The 18,472-nt window shown below is 38.2% G+C and overlaps 1 protein-coding gene and 1 non-coding gene across 2 annotated transcripts in view; one reads left to right on the top strand and one right to left on the bottom strand.

Moving 5' to 3' along the window:
• GMDS (GDP-mannose 4,6-dehydratase) overlaps positions 1–18,472 on the top strand; it is a 738,355-nt gene that overhangs the window by 309,590 nt on the left and 410,293 nt on the right. The gene's annotated exons all lie outside the window — the stretch shown is intronic.
• Positions 1,230–1,333, bottom strand: LOC143669402 (U6 spliceosomal RNA). The gene has a single exon (XR_013168914.1). It is a non-coding gene; the product is annotated as a U6 spliceosomal RNA (small nuclear RNA).

The raw sequence follows: 18,472 nt of genomic DNA, 5'->3' as shown, positions 1-18,472 counted from the left end.
TAGCTCTCAATAGCTTGGACCATGCAGTTGAACTCTCTGAATACTAGTGATACTTAACATCTTGCACAGGCCTTGCGTTTGAGGTAATTTAATACCTTATTAATCCAGACCCCATTGAGTCAGGATTTGAGCTGTTCCAGACACAAGCCTTATTAAAACTCACTGAAACAGTCTCTAAAAAAAGTCCACAAAGCAAACTAATAGTGCAAACAAGATTTTAGCAAGAATGTTCAGACTACTTATAACAGGACTTTGTTTATAAGTACCCTTAAGTACTTCTTAAGTACTTAAAAGTCCTCCTTACTCATAAACTACCTATACACTCATTGCAAATCACCCTTTATCTAGTTATTACATTTATGGATTGATACTATGTAAGATTTTATTAGTTTAATTCCAATTACTGTATTTTACAGACAGTTTTTAGCAGCTAATGTCAAACATTAGCTCAAATAATTTTTTAGTGAGTAGTATTAAATCCAAATACCAGAAACCCATTTAAAACGTGCTTAAAATTAGGGTCTGTCTTTGTACTCCCTGCTATTTTATCCCACAACCCTCATTTCATCCTTCTTGCTCTCTCTCCATATGTCTTCAAGAAATGTCAGTGGATGATGTGTTGATTTTTTTTCCTGTTCTCTGACTGACAGTACCACAAATCTAGAATTTTGGTATCAGCCACCAGGCCCAGTGACATTACAGAAGTTTTCAGTCAGTGAGAATGGGGGGCTAGCCTCAGAGTGAGTCTTTATATCAAGTCCCCTGTATCTAGCAGTTCATGAACTATCAGAGTTCCCTAATATAGCATCTGGTATCATTTGGGAGGAGTTAAGATGAGAAAAACTTCTACTTTTAAAAAATAAGTTAATATTATAATAAATTACTAAGTGACTGAATTCTGTTCTCGAATTTTGAGTTGCTCTGAATTTGTATAATCTAGACAAGTTATGATGAGGGATAATAACTAGTGACATCCTGATGGAGACTCTCTAAGGCCTGATTACTACTGACAGTACTATACCCAGAAAAAGAGTTTTGGGCATCTTGGTGCTTTAAATCTCCATCTGTCCTTTTGGGAGTAGAAGTGTGGTGACTAATAAATGCTTTCTTGGTTGTTTGTCAAATGACTTTCCCTGTAGCCTTTTGGCAATGGGCATACTTTTGAAAAGTCTGATAAATAGTTTTAAATGTACAGATATACCACCCAGATTAAGTTTGTTTTTATTTTTTTTAATATGGAACGCTTCATGAATTTGCATGTCATCCTTGTGCAGGGGCCATGCTAATCTTCTCTGTATCGTTCCAATTTAGTATAGTGCTGCCGAAGCGAGCATCCAGATTAAGTTTTATGACTATTTTATTTCACTGACCTCTGAATGCTTTGTCTTCTTACACAGAGAGGGGCCTCTCTTTGGGCTACAAACTGAATTGTAGCCACAGAAAATCTCACTATGGTATATAGTTGAAGATATTATGTGAAAATACTATCAGGTCTTCACTTAAACTGTAGTGGATTTCTAGATGTCAAAATATAAAGACCCACGTTGAATTTTTACCTGAAATTTGAGGCAAAATAGCTTCCTTGGGCAAGCATATCATTGGTAAAGGGGTTATATATAATAAACAGGATTTGTTGCAACTGCCTCTTAAAATAGGGAGATCTGACTCTGCCCTGGGGCAGTATTCTCCTTACCTTTGAAAGCTGTTTCTTTTTTTCCTGAGATGGTTTTATCTCTTCTTGTTTCATGAAAGGTTTCATGATTTAAGAAACTTGAATTCTCCTATATTCCAATTTGAATACTTTTTCATTGTAAGGCAGATATTTTACGATCAAGGAAAATGTTAAGTCCAGTATAGCTCTTTATTCCCAGTGAGTCTGACCCTGAAAAGTCCCCTGGGAATGTTGCTGTTGCTGCCACTTGGAAATTTCTGCTTAAATTTTTGTCACAGATTCTTTTGGGGAGTGGGTGAAGTATAAATAATGAATGCTTTCTAAATGTATGATTTAATGGACAGAGTACTTACACTGGTTATTTAGCTCCAGCTGTGCTTTGACTCATTGGTACTTTAAGTAAATTGTTTTATTCATGGTTTCTCTGTGTGCAAAAGTGAAATAACATTTGCTCTCTCCTTACCTCAGAGGGATGTAGAGGCTATTTATAAGATAAAATCTTAAGTCCCAATAGTGTTCTAATGCCTTATAAATATAAGGTATCATCATAATCATCATCCATCAACAACATTATCATCATGATTATCTCTGTGCCTGGATAATTATGACTAAGCAAGAGTATGGACTCTGGTTTTCATTCTTATACTCATTTATAAGTGTTGGAGTGGTCATGAAGGATGGCAGTGGAGTTGCTAGGGTTACAAAGAAACTTTTACAGTTTCATAGGGAAAGTTAGTAGCCAGCTAGAACTATGGAAGAAAGGGAAACAAGAACCCAGCATTCAAAACTAATGAAATGTACATAAATTATACAGATTTAGAACCTATACTTAGGCCAGTGTCCTGTACTTGCAGTTAACTACATCCTGCTTCTCTGATCATGCAGAGAAACTGGATTCAACAAGTTATAAGCATAGGCACAGTAGGCATATAGGCATAAAAATGTCCTTAAGGTGACCCCTGCCTTATTAGTATAGTAAAAGAGACACCCGCACTTTCCTCCATTTTTGAGCATGTAATGTGTGAAATAGTATGTAGACAATGTATTAGTTTGTAAGCTACCAGAATGGGATATGCCAGAAATGGAACGGCTTTTAAAAAGATAATTTAATAAGTTACAAGTTTTACAGTTCTAAGGAAGTGAAAATGTCCAAATTAAGGCGCCAACAAGAGGTTACCATCACTCAAGAAATGCCAATGGGTCTGAAACACTTCTGTCAGCTGGGAAGTCACGTGGCTGGCATCTGCTGGTCCCTTGCCCCTGGGCTCCGTTGCTTTCAGCCTTTGTTCCTCTGGGGGTTCCTCACTTTACTTCTCTTGGACTGGGTTTCATCTCTTGGCTTCCCTTGGCTCTTGCCAGGTTCTGGCTGCTTAATATCTCAGGGTGACATCTGATGGGCTTCAAGCACCTCCAGACATCTGTGTCTCTGTTCTTCAAGTGTCAACATCTGTGTCAGCTCTGGGCTCTAAAATTTGTTAGCTCTGCTCTCTGTTGGCTCTGTTGTTTTTGAGGTTTTTCCAAAATGTTTCCCGTTTTAAAGAGTCTAGTAAATTAATCAGGACTGACCTGGAATGGGTGGAGTCACATCTCCATCTAATCAAAAGGTCACACCCACAACTGGCTGTGCCACATCTGCATGGAGATAATCTAATCAAAAGTTTCCAACCTGCAGTATTGAATCAGGATTAAAAGAAATGGCTGCCCCACAGAATTGAATTAGGATTAAAACATGGCTGTTCTGGGGTACATAATATTATCAAACCAGGACAACAGCATAGGGTTATATAGCCCTAGGGACATGTCCATTAATTAGTAGTCAACAGATAATTATAGATACAATTGATACTAGCTTTATGGAAAATATCTGGCCCCAAGCTACATGAGAATATATAAACCAAGGATAGGATAGTTTCTATCCTATCCCCAGGTTTCTATCCTGTCCTAACCGCAGAAGGGTTCCAACTTCTGGATGAAGATCAGACTCTTTATTCTGCAGATGCAATTAAACTCTGAATCTCCTACTTCCGTTGTGATTCTTTTTTTTTTTTAATAGTTTTATTGACCAAACAAAACAGCACACAAATACAAACATTCTTAGCATATTAACGTTCCATACTTGGTGTACAATCAATGGCTCACAGTATCATCACATAGTTGTATATTCATTACCATGATCATTTCTTAGAACATTTGCATCACTCCAGAAAAAGAAATAAAAAGAAAAAGAAAACACTCATACATACCATACCCCTTACCCCTCCCTCTCATTGACCACTAGTATCCATCTACCCAATGTATTTTAACCTTTGTTCCCCCTATTTTTTTCCTATACCCTTACCATTCCCTTTCATTGATCACATTGTAGTTCTTTTAACTTAGAGCAGTCACTGTTGGTTTTCCTAAGAAGTTGGTGGTTTCCTAACCTAACAATTGGTACCCCAGATGGGACTCTAAGTTATCATCCTTTCTGATGACTGGTTGGCCCTGACTGGGGGTTGCTGTGCTTCCTTCTTCTGGACCCAGACTTCTGTTTTCAGCGGCCACCTGTACTCCCTTTTTCTAAGAATGGTATTCTGCATGGGGACAGGACCCAACAGCACCCTTAAGGGCCTACAACTACAACTGACTGGTGGAATCCCTGAGAGCCCTCTCCTTCCCTTGGCTATGGGTTTGTTCTCTCTTGTTTTCATATTGTTTGGTCTTTGATTCTCATTGTAAAACCCTTTATGTGATTTACTGGAAGTCTGTTTCGGGTCCTGTGTGGGAACCACTTGAGGCACCCCCCTCCATCAGGTTTCAAGAGGTTGGTGGGTTTGAGTTCCACACCCTCATTGTGAAGATGTCATTTAAGTAACTCCTCTTCCTGAATCTGGTCTCTGGTTTTACACGGCACTGCTCTGATTCCTCTCTTCTCCCTTAGTTTATCTAAATCACCACCATGGGTAATGAGGGATCTGTCTCTGAAAAGTCCCCCTAGGATTCATCATTCAAGATTGGTCAAGGATTTCAGGATGCCTTATGGACCCCACTCTAGGGTGAAAGCAGTGATCCTTTTGTGTCACACTGGCCCCAGTATCCCCTGGAGAATAGAGAAACTTAGCAGGAGAATGGAACCTTGAGACCCTTGCAGAGTTGCTTTCATTTTGCAGACAAATGGGAAAGTGGCGGGGCGTGGGGGTGGTATTCCCTGTGTTCAGATTTTTTGTAAATTAAGTTGGACTAAGGATATTTAGAAGTTGTGTGGATTAATGGTCTATGTCAAACCAGGAATGGAAAATGCAGCAAAAACAAGCCAGGCAGCCCTTTCGGGAAAAGAAACATGGTTGCCGGAGTCTTTGTGTTATTTGGGCTCCCTTACCCATGGAAGGGAAGATAAATAAACAGGAAGACCCCAAACCACCCACTCCCCCTCATGCCCAACAATGTTTTATAGCAAGAAGGAAGGATACTGGAAGAATGAATGTCCAAATAAATCAGAGCTCCTGGGAGCTCTGGAAGCTAACCAGACTGATGGGACTGGGAAAAGGGGACGCTAAGCTCTCACCCTGTTTCCCAGTAACTCATCAAGAACCCTGGGTTCAGATAAAGATGGGAAACTACACTGTTGACTTGTTAATAGATTCAGGAGCACCTGTATCAACTCTGCTGTGGGGTCCTTCACAAAAAAAAGGGATAACTGTCAAAGGGAAGGAAAGAAAAAGCCTACACTCAAAGTCTACTGCCCTCTTCTGTTGTAAAATTGGAATGCCTAAAGTTTCTGACCAATTCTTGAATATGCCTGAGTGCATTCCTAATAGGGGAAGGAGTATGGCAATTTTAGCCAAATTGAAAGTGAAATTACTTTCAAAGGGGAAGTATTGAAAATCAGAAGTACCGAAAATGAGGCTTAGTGGTTACAAGCCAGTTTAATTCTGCCTCCGGAACAAGTGCAAGCTGAGTTGTGGCCCCTGAAAAGCCAGGTTGGCCCCAGAATTTGGGCTCCTCAAGTCCTTGGAAAAGCAGTACACATCTTACCCGTAGAAGTTGAACTGTTACCTGGAGCCAAGCTTCCTCGGATTAAGCAGTACCCCTTACCACTAAAGGCATGGCTTTTGGGCTCTGGCAGGTCATAGTGAACTTCAGAGCAGTCAGACTTATTATATCCTGCCAGTCCCCATGCAACACCCCTGTTGTCCCGCCAATAAACCTGGAACACAGAACTACAGTTCAAGATTTAAAGGCAATTAAAATTGTTAAAGACATCTGCTTGTTCCCAACCCATACACATTACCATCCACCTTAAGCCCTGCCAATGCTTAGTTCTCAGCACTAGATTTAAAAGAAGCTTTCTTTTGCATCCCGTTAAGCAGTGAAAGTCAGCCACTCTTTGTTTTCTTGTGGTATGAACCTACTACAGGACAAAAGGAACAGTGTACTTGAACAGTCCTTCCTCTGGGTTTTTAAAATCCCCCCCCCCCCCCTCTTTTTTAGTGAATAGCTGAGTAAAGACTTATGAGACCATGCTTGGCTAAAAAGACAATACTTACAATATATTAATGACATCCTTATTGCCAGCCCTATCCGTGAAGTATATGAAAAGGATACTGTTAATATGCGTAACTGTTTATCTGAGCTCAGATACAAAGTTTCAATAAAGAAAGCACAAATAGCCAGACAAAAGGAATTCACTTGGGCTTTATCATAAGATAAGGGAGGCATTCCCTAACAAGATCAGGTTCAAGCAATTCACCCAAGACTAGAGAGCAATTATGGGGGGTTGGGAGTATGGCTGGATTCTGCAGAATTTGGATTCCTAACCTAATTTATTAGCTCAGGAAATGTATACTCTATTACCATATCTAGATTCTAGATACACAGACAAGGACTATTCATGTTAAGAAGAGTCTCTTCCTGACTTTTGGAAGGGTCTGTCCAAGTATACTGTTCCTTTGTAATTGGAAAGTAGGTTCATATAAATTCCAACTCTTCAAAATCATCTGTACACCTAGAACTTTTCCACATACAGCTAAGTTTAACAGATTTTCCTGGCATTATTTTAAAGTACTATCTAATTTGTGAGGACAGGAATACTATGTTGAGTTTAGATTCCTTTTGCAATGTAATGCTTTGAATGTGCTAGGTGTTCACAGTAGCTGTTTAATTCAATTTTATTCTTTAAGTGTAATATTTATAATTTTGGTTATTTTATTTAAAATAATCTCTTTTTTTTAATGGATTTTAGAGCTGGAATTCCATGGTGTTGGTTTCTGATGTCCTTTGAAATTATTATTAAATAAAGCTGTGTGGCCTGGAAACTTCTTCAACATTTAAGACCCTCAGTAGGATAGGTTCTCAGAAAATCATATTTTCAATTTAAGGAATAAAGTAATAGCAACAATGAAAAAACGGTTCAACTTCAGATTAATGCTTTTTCATTATATTTAACATCAGTTTTTAAAAGATCCCTCAACAATTAAGAAAGATTGTGAAGAACATTGAAGTTGGAATATCTTTTGATAATATATTTCCGTTTTTAGTTCAATCTCTATATCCTTTATCCTTCCTGCTTTATCTCTGTGTTTGCACCAACCAATATGTAACTTTTCATTTATTGACTATCTCCCTCCACTAAGATGTAAGAGCCATGTGCACCAGGAGGCTATTTTTCCCCACCACTGTTAAGCATGTGGTTGGTATTCAGTAAATATTTGTTAAATGAATGAACCTTGGCTCCAGAAGATGATGGAGCAAAGAAAATGTGATATAAGAACTTAAAATAAATCCAATTTTCCTTTCCAGACCATTCTCAAACAAGCAAAAACTTGGGTTACACAATACCTGTGCACTCCTCTTGGGGGCAAAAAAAATTGAGAATCTAATTCAACCAACAAACTGATGTATCAAAATAAAGGAAATTGGAATAGTAAAGAGGATTAGTGGTAAATAGTAAATCCATTTAAATATAAAACTAAGCCTGCCTCTTTTAGGTCTTTGATGCATTTTGAGTTAGTCTTTGTATATGGTATGAGATAGGATATAACTTCATTCTTTTGCGCATTGCTATCCAGTTGCCCAGAACCATTTGTTGAAAAGAGTATTCATTCCCCATTGAATGGTTTTGGCATCCTTATTGAAAATTAATTACTCATAGTCACATGGTTTTTTGTTTATTTTATTGTGCGTGTGTTTTTGTGTGTATGTGTGGCCTCTCAATCCTATTCCATTGCTTTTATGGCTATCCTTATCCTATTACAATATGTGTTAATAACTATTGCTTGTAGTAAGTTTTGAAATCAGAAAATGTGAATCCTCCAAGTTTTTTTCTTTTTGTTTTTTCAAATTGGTTTTGGCTATTTGGAGTCCCTAGTGACTTCATAAGCATTTTAGAATATCTTTCTCACTTTCAATGACCTAAATGGAAGAGCTAAAACTATAAAACTCTTAGAAGAAAACACCATGTTAAATCTTTATTGATTTGGCAATAGATTCTTAGATATGATGCAAAAAAATATGAGAACAAAAGAAAAAACTGATAAATTAGACTTTATCAAAATAATGAACTTTTGTTCTTCAAAGAATATGTCAAGTAAATGAAAAGACATCCCACAGAATGGGAGAAAAAAATTTTAATATCATAGATCTGGTAAGAGACCTATAATCAAAGTATATATTAAAAACTTGTAGAGCTCTTTCTCCGCCGGCGGCGTTCCCGCCGCCAGCCAGCCAGCCCTCCTCTCCCTCTTTCTCCGCCAGCCAGCCAGCCCTCCTCTCCCTCTCCTCTCCCTATTTCTCCGCTGCCAGCCAGCCAGCCCTCCTCTCCCTCTTTCTCCGCCGGCGGCGCTCCCGCCACCAGCCAGCCAGCCTTCCTCTCCCTCTTTCTCCGCTGGCAGCGCTCCCGCCGCCAGTCAGCCAGCCCTCCTCTTCCCCCTTCTCCGCCGGCAGCGGTCCTGCCGCCATCTTGACCTTCTCTTTCCCCTTTTGCTCTGGCGGCGCTCCATCCACCATCTTATCCTTCCCTTTCTCCTCCTGCTCCGGCGGCTCTCCAACCACCACCATGCCCTCTTCCGCCTTCACCAGCTCCTCCGCCACCGTCCTCGACAGCCTTGCCACCCTCACCTTTCCTCCTCCAGAACAGCTACTGGGGGAGTGGAGACGATACAGAGCAGCTCCCGGAGCCACGACGGAGATCAAAGGGACGGCGTACCCCATCCTGGAACGGCTGACTGTCTGGAAGAACCAGCTCCGGCAACCAACTGGCAAGTGCTGCTATTGACAAGTCCTTCCTTTCCTCTGTGACTTGAAGTGCCACTTATGCTGTATATTGTTTCTCTCTATGATTGTGTATCTCTTCCTGAACTACATTTACTAGACAGCTGCCAAGTGTCTGGATAGGCTGCCACTGTCTTCAATCCTCTCATGAGCCCAACCTGGAAATGTGGCTGGAGCAAACTCCCTCTTCTCACCTGGGAACAGCATTCAGGCCAGGGTGGATCCAGGAGCCACTCCTACTCAGAGGACTCTGACGTCTGGGACACCATGCCTTCCTTTAAAGTAACGTGGTTCTTGCAGTATTATTTATAACAGAGAAAACTAGAAACAACCCAAAAACCAACGATAGAGGAATACAATGCAGCCATTAAAAATGATGATGGGACTTCCGGAGAAGATGGCGGCTTAGTAAGATGCGCGGGTCTTAGTTCCTCCTCCAGAACAGCAACTAAAGAAACAGAAACAATATGAAACAGCTCCCGGAACCACGACAGAGACCAAAAAGACAGCGTACCCCATTCTGGAATGGCTGAACGGGCAGGGGGAATCCGCTGCGGTGAGATACCCGAGGGGTGTGCGCTTTCCCGGGCCGGGGCGGCTGGCGACTGGGGTCCCTTCCACACACGTGGCTTCCCGGTCTGACTGGGAACGTTGGATAGCGGGGCCCTCCCGCCACGCTTGGCGTCTCGGGCCAGCTGGGCAATTTGGACCAGCACTCCCCCAAGCCGCGGTGGCCGGCGACCCCCGCTCCACGCGCGGTTTCCCGGGCCGACTGCGAGATTCGGATTGGCAAGTTAAAGGAGCCACAGCATCTTTTACTGGTGGGACCCGCAGACAGATGAGCGCCACGAGCGCCACCTACTGGGCAGGAAAAGAAAAACAGAGCCCAGAGATTTTACAGAAAAACCTTTCAACCAGCCGGGTCCCACACCCAGGGAAATCTGATCAAATGCCCAGACACCAGCAGAAAATAACGGATCACGCTCGGAAAATTGAAGATATGGCCCAGTCAAAGGAACAAACCAATAGTTCAAATGAGATACAGGAGCTGAGACAACTAATGCTGAATATACGAACAGAAATGGAAAAACTCTTCAAAAACCAAATCAATAAATTGACGGAGGACATGAAGAAGACATGGGCTGAACAAAAAGAAGAAATAGAAAATCTGAAAAAACAAATCACAGAACTTATGGGAGTGAAGGACAAAGTAGAAAAGATGGAAAAAACAATGGATACCTATAATGGTAGATCTAAAGAGACAGAAGCTACAATTAGTGAACTGGAGGATGGAACATCTGAATTCCAAAAAGAAACAGAAACTACAGGGAAAAGAATGGAAAAACTTGAGCAGGGGATCAGGGAACTGAATAACAATATGAAGCACACAAATATACGTGTTGTGGGTGTCCCAGAAGGAGAAGAGAAGGGAAAAGGAGGAGAAAAACTAATGGAAGAAATTATCACTGAAAATTTCCCAACTCTTATGAAAGACCTAAAATTACAGATCCAAGAAGTGCAGCGCACCCCAAAGAGAATAGACCCAAATAGGCGTTCTCCAAGACACTTACTAGTTAGAATGTCAGTGGTCAAAGAGAAAGAGAGGGTCTTGAAAGCAGCAAGAGAAAAACAATCTGTCACATACAAGGGAAACCCAATAAGACTATGTGTAGATTTCTCAGCAGAAACCATGGAAGCTAGAAGACAGTGGGATGATATATTTAAATTACTAAAAGAGAAAAACTGCCAACCAAGACTTCTATATCCAGCAAAATTGTCCTTCAAAAATGAAGGAGAAATTAAAACATTTGTAGACAAAAAGTCACTGAGAGAATTTGTGACCAAGAGACCAGCTCTGCAAGAAATACTAAAGGGAGCACTAGAGTCAGATACGAAAAGACAGAAGAGAGAGGTATGGAGTAAAGTGTAGAAAGAAGGAAAATCAGATATGATATATATAATACAAAAGCCAAAATGGTAGAGGAAAATATTATCCAAATAGTAATAACACTAAAAGTTAATGGACTGAATTTCCCAATCAAAAGACATAGACTGGCAGAATGGATTACGACCCAGCAATACCACTGCTAGGTATCTACTCAAAGGACTTAAGGGCAAAGACACAGATGGACATTTGCATACCAGTGTTTATAGCAGCATTATCTACAATTGCAAAGAGATGGAAACAGCCAAAATGTCCATCAACAGACGAGTGGCTAAACAAACTGTGGCGTATACCTACAATGGAATATTATGCAGCTTTAAGACAGGCTAAACTTATGAAGCATGTAATAACATGGATGGACCTAGAGAACATTATGCTGAATGAGTCTAGCCAAAAACTAAAGGACAAATACTGTATGGTCCCACTGATGTGAACCGACATTCGAGAATCAGCTTGGAATATATCATTGGTAACAGAGACCAGCAGGAGTTAGAAACCGGGTAAGATAATGGGTAATTGGAGCTGAAGGGATACAGACTGTGCAACAGGACTAGATACAAAAACTCAAAAATGGACAGCACAATAATACCTAATTGTAATGTAACTATGTTAAAACACTGAATGAAGCTGCACCTGAACTATAGTTTTTTGTTTGTTTGTTTGTTTGTATCTTTTGTTTTTGTTTTTTTTTCTTTTTCCTTTTTTATATATATATTTTATTATTATTATTATTTTAATTCTCTTCTCTATATTAACATTCTATATCTTTTTCTGCTGTTTTGCTGGTTCTTTTCCTAAATCGATTCAAATGTACTAAAAAATGATGATCATACATCTATGTGATGATACTAAGAATTACTGAGTGCATATGTAGAATGGAATGATTTCTAAATGTTGTGTTAATTTCTTTTCTTTTTTTTGATTAATAAAAAAAAAACTTGTAGAACTCAACAGCAAAAGGCAAACAACCTGATTTAAAAAAAATAGGAACATGACTTGACTAGATATTTTGCCAAAGATTATACACAAATGGCCGGTAAAGCACGTGAAAGGTTGCTCTGCTTGGCATCGTTAGTCACTAGGGAGATGCAAATTAAACCACCATGAATATCACCTCACACCTGCAAAGATGGTTAGAATAAAAAAGACAAAAACAAATGTTAGGGAGGTCATGGAAAAAAATGGAACCTTCATGCACTGCTTAGAAATGTGGAATGATCCAGCACTTTGGAAAACAGTCTGGAAGGCCTTCAAACAGTTAGATGTAGAGTTTCCATATAACCCAGCAATTCCACTCTTAGGTATATATGTATCCAATACCATTGAAAACCTACATCCACCCATTGTGTATGAATATTTATTGTAGCACTATTCATAATGGCTAAAAGGTGGAAACAACCCAAATGTCCATGAACAGATAAATGGGTAAACAATTGTGGTACATCCATAAAATAGAATATTATTGAACCATAAAAAGGAATGAAGTTCTGATACATGATAGAACATGGGTGAACTTTGAAAACATTATGCCTCATGAAAGAAGCCAGTCACAAAAAACTACAAATTATATTATTCCATTTATATGAAATGTCTTGAATAGGCAAATCTATAGAGACATAGAAAATCTGTAATGGTTGTTTAGGGCTACAGGAAGTGGTGAAAGCTAAAGGGTGCTTGTTTCTTTTCTTTTCTTTTCTTTTTTTTTCTTGCGTGGGCAGGCATCAGGAAGCAAACTCCGTTCTCTGACATGGCAGGTGAGAACTCTGCCTACTGAGCCAACATGGCCTGCCCTCTTGTTTCTTTTTGAATTTGTGAAAATGTTCTAAAACTGTGGCTGTGGTGATGGTTGCATAACTCTGAATATACTAAAAACTATTGCATTGTATACTTTAAATGGATGGATTGAATGGTACGTGAATTGTAAGTCAATAAATCTGTTATGAAAAAATTGAAGCTTTTAACTGTTTGAATTATATTGTGAATTACAGTTGTGGAACAGAATGTCAATGATAATTGTGTAAATAAAATAAGAGCATCTAACAAAATTGAGTGAGGAGATTTCCTTTAATAGCCTTGGCCTTTAAGTCCTTGAATGATCTGGCTCTTGGCTACCTGTTCACTTCATTTCCCCTCAGATTCTTCCTTGTTTGCTTCCTTCCAGCCGACTTAGGTCCCTGGAATTCACTAAAGCCTCTGCACTTTTTATGTCTTCCACTTGGGACATTCTTCCCCTGGGTGTTTGTGTGGCTTCTTCTTTAACTGCATGTAGATGTCTGTTCAAATAATGCTCATAGAGAAGTTTTCTCTGGCCACAGTGTCTACATAGAATCCTGTATCGCCTTCTTTTCCCTTGCTGTCCCTAAGAGTCAGTATTGTATAGAAGAGAGCTCAACTCTAGGAACCAGCTGCCTGTACCTGGTTCCTGGCTTTAGCTGTGTGACTTGGGCACACAATTTAACCTCCTTGGGTCTCAGTTTTCTTATCTGTAAAATTATAATGTATCTACTTCATAGAGCTGTCATGAGGATTAAATGAGTTAATAGAGGCAAAGCTTTTAGAAGAATGCCTGACATGGGATCAGTGTTCTAGATATGTTAACTATGACTATTATTCCTGACATATTATAAATTTGTTTTTTGTCTTACCTCACTCCACACGTGAATAACTCAAGCAAGGATTTCTCATTTATTCACCACAGACAGTATGATACCAATCAAAGTTCTCTGCCCGAAGCACTCAGCTAATCAATTCCTGAGACATTGGGGTTTCAAAAAGAGAGAGAGAGTTTATTGCTAAGCATGAAACAGGAGATCAGATGACCTATCAGTCTAAAATCTGTCTCCCAGCACTGCAGTAACTGATAGTTTTATAGTATCAAAAGATAGGCAGGCTTTAGGATAAAGATGACTAGGTTAGAGAAAATCTAATTATTGAGCATTGTTAAATTTGATTATTTGCTTAGTCATAGAATATATATAAGAAAATGGTAGCCGTAATATGATGTCATGATTTTTAGTATTATAATGAGATATAGGACATTTATAGGTTAAGGTTTAAGCTACTGTGCATGTCAGGTGGACCAATTCTAGTTAGATCCAGCTACATCTTGCAAGTTAGTTTGGAATTGGGGTAGTTTAGTTCTGGGCCGATTCAAGCCCCTTCATTAATAAACATTAGGGGCTGTCTTTAGTGATTGTAAGACTCTTAAGTTGAAAAACAGGTTAAGGGGATACATGTGGGAGCCAGTCACAGGGTTTTTACAATCGTAAGATAAAAGCAGTGTGTTTATACAGTCATCACCAGAGATCAGGACAGCTGGATTATAGTTCAGAAATTCCAAGTATTTCCCTCTGGTCACTTTAATATATCAGAAAGTAAAAAAAAATATTTATATAATGATTCAGTAAACATAATCATTTGTTAAATCCTAATCGTTATATCTCAATTACTAGTATACTCAGAATAATGAATGGCACATAGTATATAAATAATAAAAACCTGATTACTGAATGAATTCTGTTATATCATCTTATCTTTGAAATTTTATTTTGTTGAATTCATCTTCTCAGTATGAATCATTTTCTATTCTTTGGGTTACTTTTTTTTTTCTTCCCTCTTTTGTTATCTGCTCTTTTATTCATTCACTCACTCCTGCCTGAGTGTTGTGGTTGCTGTGTGAGTTTCATTTTATTTGGGAGACCAACTTGATTCTGCAGTCTTTACCAGAGGCCTTATAAACCTGTAGCAATTTTCAGATTTTAAATATGACAGAAATGTGTTAAGATTCTTACAATGAGAAGAACAGTGTTTAATGACTCCCTCTATCAGCTTCTTAGCCTGAAAAGAATTTAATTCAAGTATGGTTGGACTGAGCTTAGGAACTCATTCCGAGTTGATCTTAAAGTGTGTTCTTTGTTTTTGACATGTCCTGTATGAAGCAAACAATTACTGTACATTGGTTAGTCAAGTGCTGATTAAATATATACTCTATGGGGTGCAAGGGTAGTTCAGTGTTAGAATTCTTGTCTGCCCTGCAGGAGACCTGGGTTTGATTCCTGATCCATGTGCTTCCCAAAAAGCAAACAAACAAAAATTCAAAAAATGGTACTGCAATAACTAGATACTCACGTGGAAAAATAATGAAATGTGACCCTGCCATATAGCATACAAAAATATATATATATATACATACACATATTTATACTCTATGTAATTTGCTGTTCTAAATTTCTAAGTTATATAAAATACTAAACGCTATCCAGAACCCTATAGTGGGGTGAGGTGTAACCTAAGTCTGCATCCTGATATATCAACGGCATAATTTTGGACAAATTCCTTAAACTCTCTGTTGCTCAGGAACTTCATTTATAAAATGGCAGTATGAACCCTATTGGCTGTTGTGCTGATTAACTGAAGGATATATATGGAGTGTTCAGCCCTGGCACCAGCATTTACTTGCAGTTGCATAGATGTTTATAGCAATATAATTGTAGCTCTATTTGTAGTTGTGCTAGGATTTTAACTATAGCTTTTTTAAATTAATTTTTTTAGTTTTTTTAAACTATAAAACAAACACATTCTTAACATATGATCATTCCTTTCTACATTTATAATCAGTAATTCACAATATCATCACATAGTTGCATATTCATCATCATGATCATTTCTTAGAACATTTGCATCAATTCAGAAAAAGAAATAAAAAGACAATAGAAAAAAATTCAGACATACCCCTTACCCCTCCCTTTCATTGATCACTAGCATGTCAATCTACTAAATTTATTTTAACATTTGTTCCCCCTATTACTTATTTTTATTCCTTATGTTTTACTCGTCTGTTGATAAGGTAGATAAAAGGAGCATTAGACACAAGGTTTTCACAATCACGCAGTCACATTGTGAAAGCTATATCATTATACAATCATTTTCAAGAAACATGACTATTGGAACACAGCTGTACATTTTCAGGCAGTTCCCTCCATCCTCTCCATTACATCTTGAATAACAAGGTGATATCTATTTAATGCATGAGAATAACCTCCAGGATAACCTCTCGACTCTGTTTGGAATCTCTCAGCCATTGACACTTTGTTTTGTCTCATTTCACTCTTCCCCCTTTTGGTTGAGAAGGTTTTCTCAATCCCTTGATGCTGAGTCCCAGCTCATTCTAGGATTTCTGTCCCACATTGCCAGGAAGATCCACACCCCTGGGAGTCATGTCCCACATAGACAGGGGGAGGGCTGTGAGTTTGTTTGTTGTGTTGGCTGGAGAGAGAGGCCACATCTGAGCAACAAAAGAGGTTCTCTTGGTGGTGACTGTTAGGCCTAATTTTCAGTAGGCTCGACCTATCCTTTGTGGGGTTAAGTTTCATATGAACAAACCCCAAAATTGGGGGCTCAACCTATTGCTTTGGTTGTCCACACTGCTTGTGAGAATATCAAGAATTCTCCACTTGGGGAAGTTGAATTTTCCCCCTTTCTTACCATTCCTCCAAGGGGACTTTGCAAATACTTTTTTACTTACTGTTCAAATCACTCTGGGATTTATTAGGGAATCGCTCTGGACAAACCTACAAAATCTTATGCCCTACTCAAGGTTCCATGTACTTATGGTGTTCAATTAAGCTGTCTACATAACTTATATTAGGAACTGCACTAGGCAAAATATAAATTTTGTACCAAATAAACATTTTTTTGCTTTAGTTTCACACATAAGTTAAAATTTTAAAATATTAATTACCATCTATTTTCAATACCCTACAGTAATGACAGTCCTTTTTTCTTCCTCATGCAAAAATATTTTTAAATTTTAAATTTATAAGATATTTCCCTACATTGTCTTCTAACAGTTTTATGGTCTTAAATCTAATGTTTAGGTTTTTGATCCATTTTGAGTTAAGTTTTGTGTAGGGTGTGAGATATGGATCCACTTTCATTCTTTTTCATATGGATATCCAGTTCTCTAAGCACCATTTATTGAAGAGACTATTCTGTCCCAGGTGAGTTGGCTTGACTGCCTTATCAAAGATCAATTGTCCATAGCTGAGAGGGTCTATATCTGAACACTCTATTTGATTCCATTGGTCAGTATATCTATCTTTATGCCAGTACTATGCTGCTTTGACCACTGTAGCTTCATAATACACCTTAAAGTCAGGTAGTGTGAGACCTCCGACTTCATTTTTCTCTCTCAGGATACTTTTAGCTATTCAGGGCACCCTGCTTTTCCAGATAAATTTAGTTATTGGTTTTTCTATTTCTGAAAAGTAAGTTTTTGGGATTTTAATTTGTATTGCATTGAATCTGTAAATCAATTTAGGTATAATTGACATCTGAACTATATTTAATCTTCCAGTCCATGAACATGGTATGCCCTTCCATTAATTTAGGTCTTCTGTGATTTCTTTTTAACAATTTCTCATATTTTTCTTTGTATAGGTCTTTTGTCTCTTTAGTTAAATTTATTCCTAAATAATTTATTCTTTTGGTTGCAATTGTAAATGGAATTTTTTTTCCTTGATCTCCCCCTCAGATTGTTCATTACTAGTGTATAGAAACACTACAGATTTTTGAGTGTTGATCTTGTAACCTGCCACTTTGCTGTACTTATTTATTAGCTCTCGTAGTTTTGCTGTGGATTTTTCGGGGTTTTTGAAATACAGTATCATATCATTTGCAAACAGTGAGAGTTTTACTTCTTCCTTTTCAGTTTTAGGCTTTGTATTTCTTTTTCTTGTCTAATTGCTCCAGCTAGAACTTCCAACATAATGTTGAATAACAGTGGTGATAGTGGACATCCTTGTCTTGTTCCTGATCTAAGGGGCAAAGCTTTCAGTTTTTCCCCATTGAGGATGATATTAGCTGTGGGTTTGTCATATATTCCCTTTGTCTTTTTTTTTTTTTTTTTTTATTAACGGAAAGAAAAAAAGAAATTAACACAACATTTAGAAATCATACCATTCTACATATGCACTCAGTAATTCTTAACATCATCACATAGATGCATGATCATTGTTTCTTAGTACATTTGCATCAGTTTAGAGGAACTAGCAACACAACAGAAAAAGATATAAAATGTCAATATAAAGAAAAGAAATAAAAGTAGTAGTAATAGTAAAAAACAACAACAACAAACAAACCAACAAGCAAACAAAAACAAAAAAAAACCCTATAGCTCAGATGCAGCTTCATTCAGTATTTTAACATGATTACTTTACAATTAGGTATTATTGTGCTGTCCATTTTTGAGTTTTTGTATCTAGTCCTGTTGCACAATCTGTATCCCTTCAGCTTCAATTACCCATTGTCTTACCCTGTTTCTAACTCCTGCTGAACTCTGTTACCAATGACATATTTCAAGTTTATTCTCGAATGTCCGTTCACAACAGTGGGACCATACAGTATTTGTCCTTTAGTTTTTGGCTGGATTCACTCAGCATAATATTCTCTAGGTCCATCCATGTTATTACATGGTTCACAAGTTTATCTTGTCTTAAAGCTGCATAATATTCCATCGTATGTATATACCACAGTTTGTTTAGCCACTCTTCTGTTGATGGAGATTTTGGCTGTTTCCATCTCTTTGCAATTGTAAATAACGCTGCTAT

Source organism: Tamandua tetradactyla, chromosome 25 (assembly GCF_023851605.1).
Source record: "Tamandua tetradactyla isolate mTamTet1 chromosome 25, mTamTet1.pri, whole genome shotgun sequence".
Lineage (NCBI taxonomy): Eukaryota > Metazoa > Chordata > Mammalia > Pilosa > Myrmecophagidae > Tamandua > Tamandua tetradactyla.
Note: the sequence above shows the minus strand (reverse complement) of the source record. Positions and strands in the feature narration are given on the sequence as shown.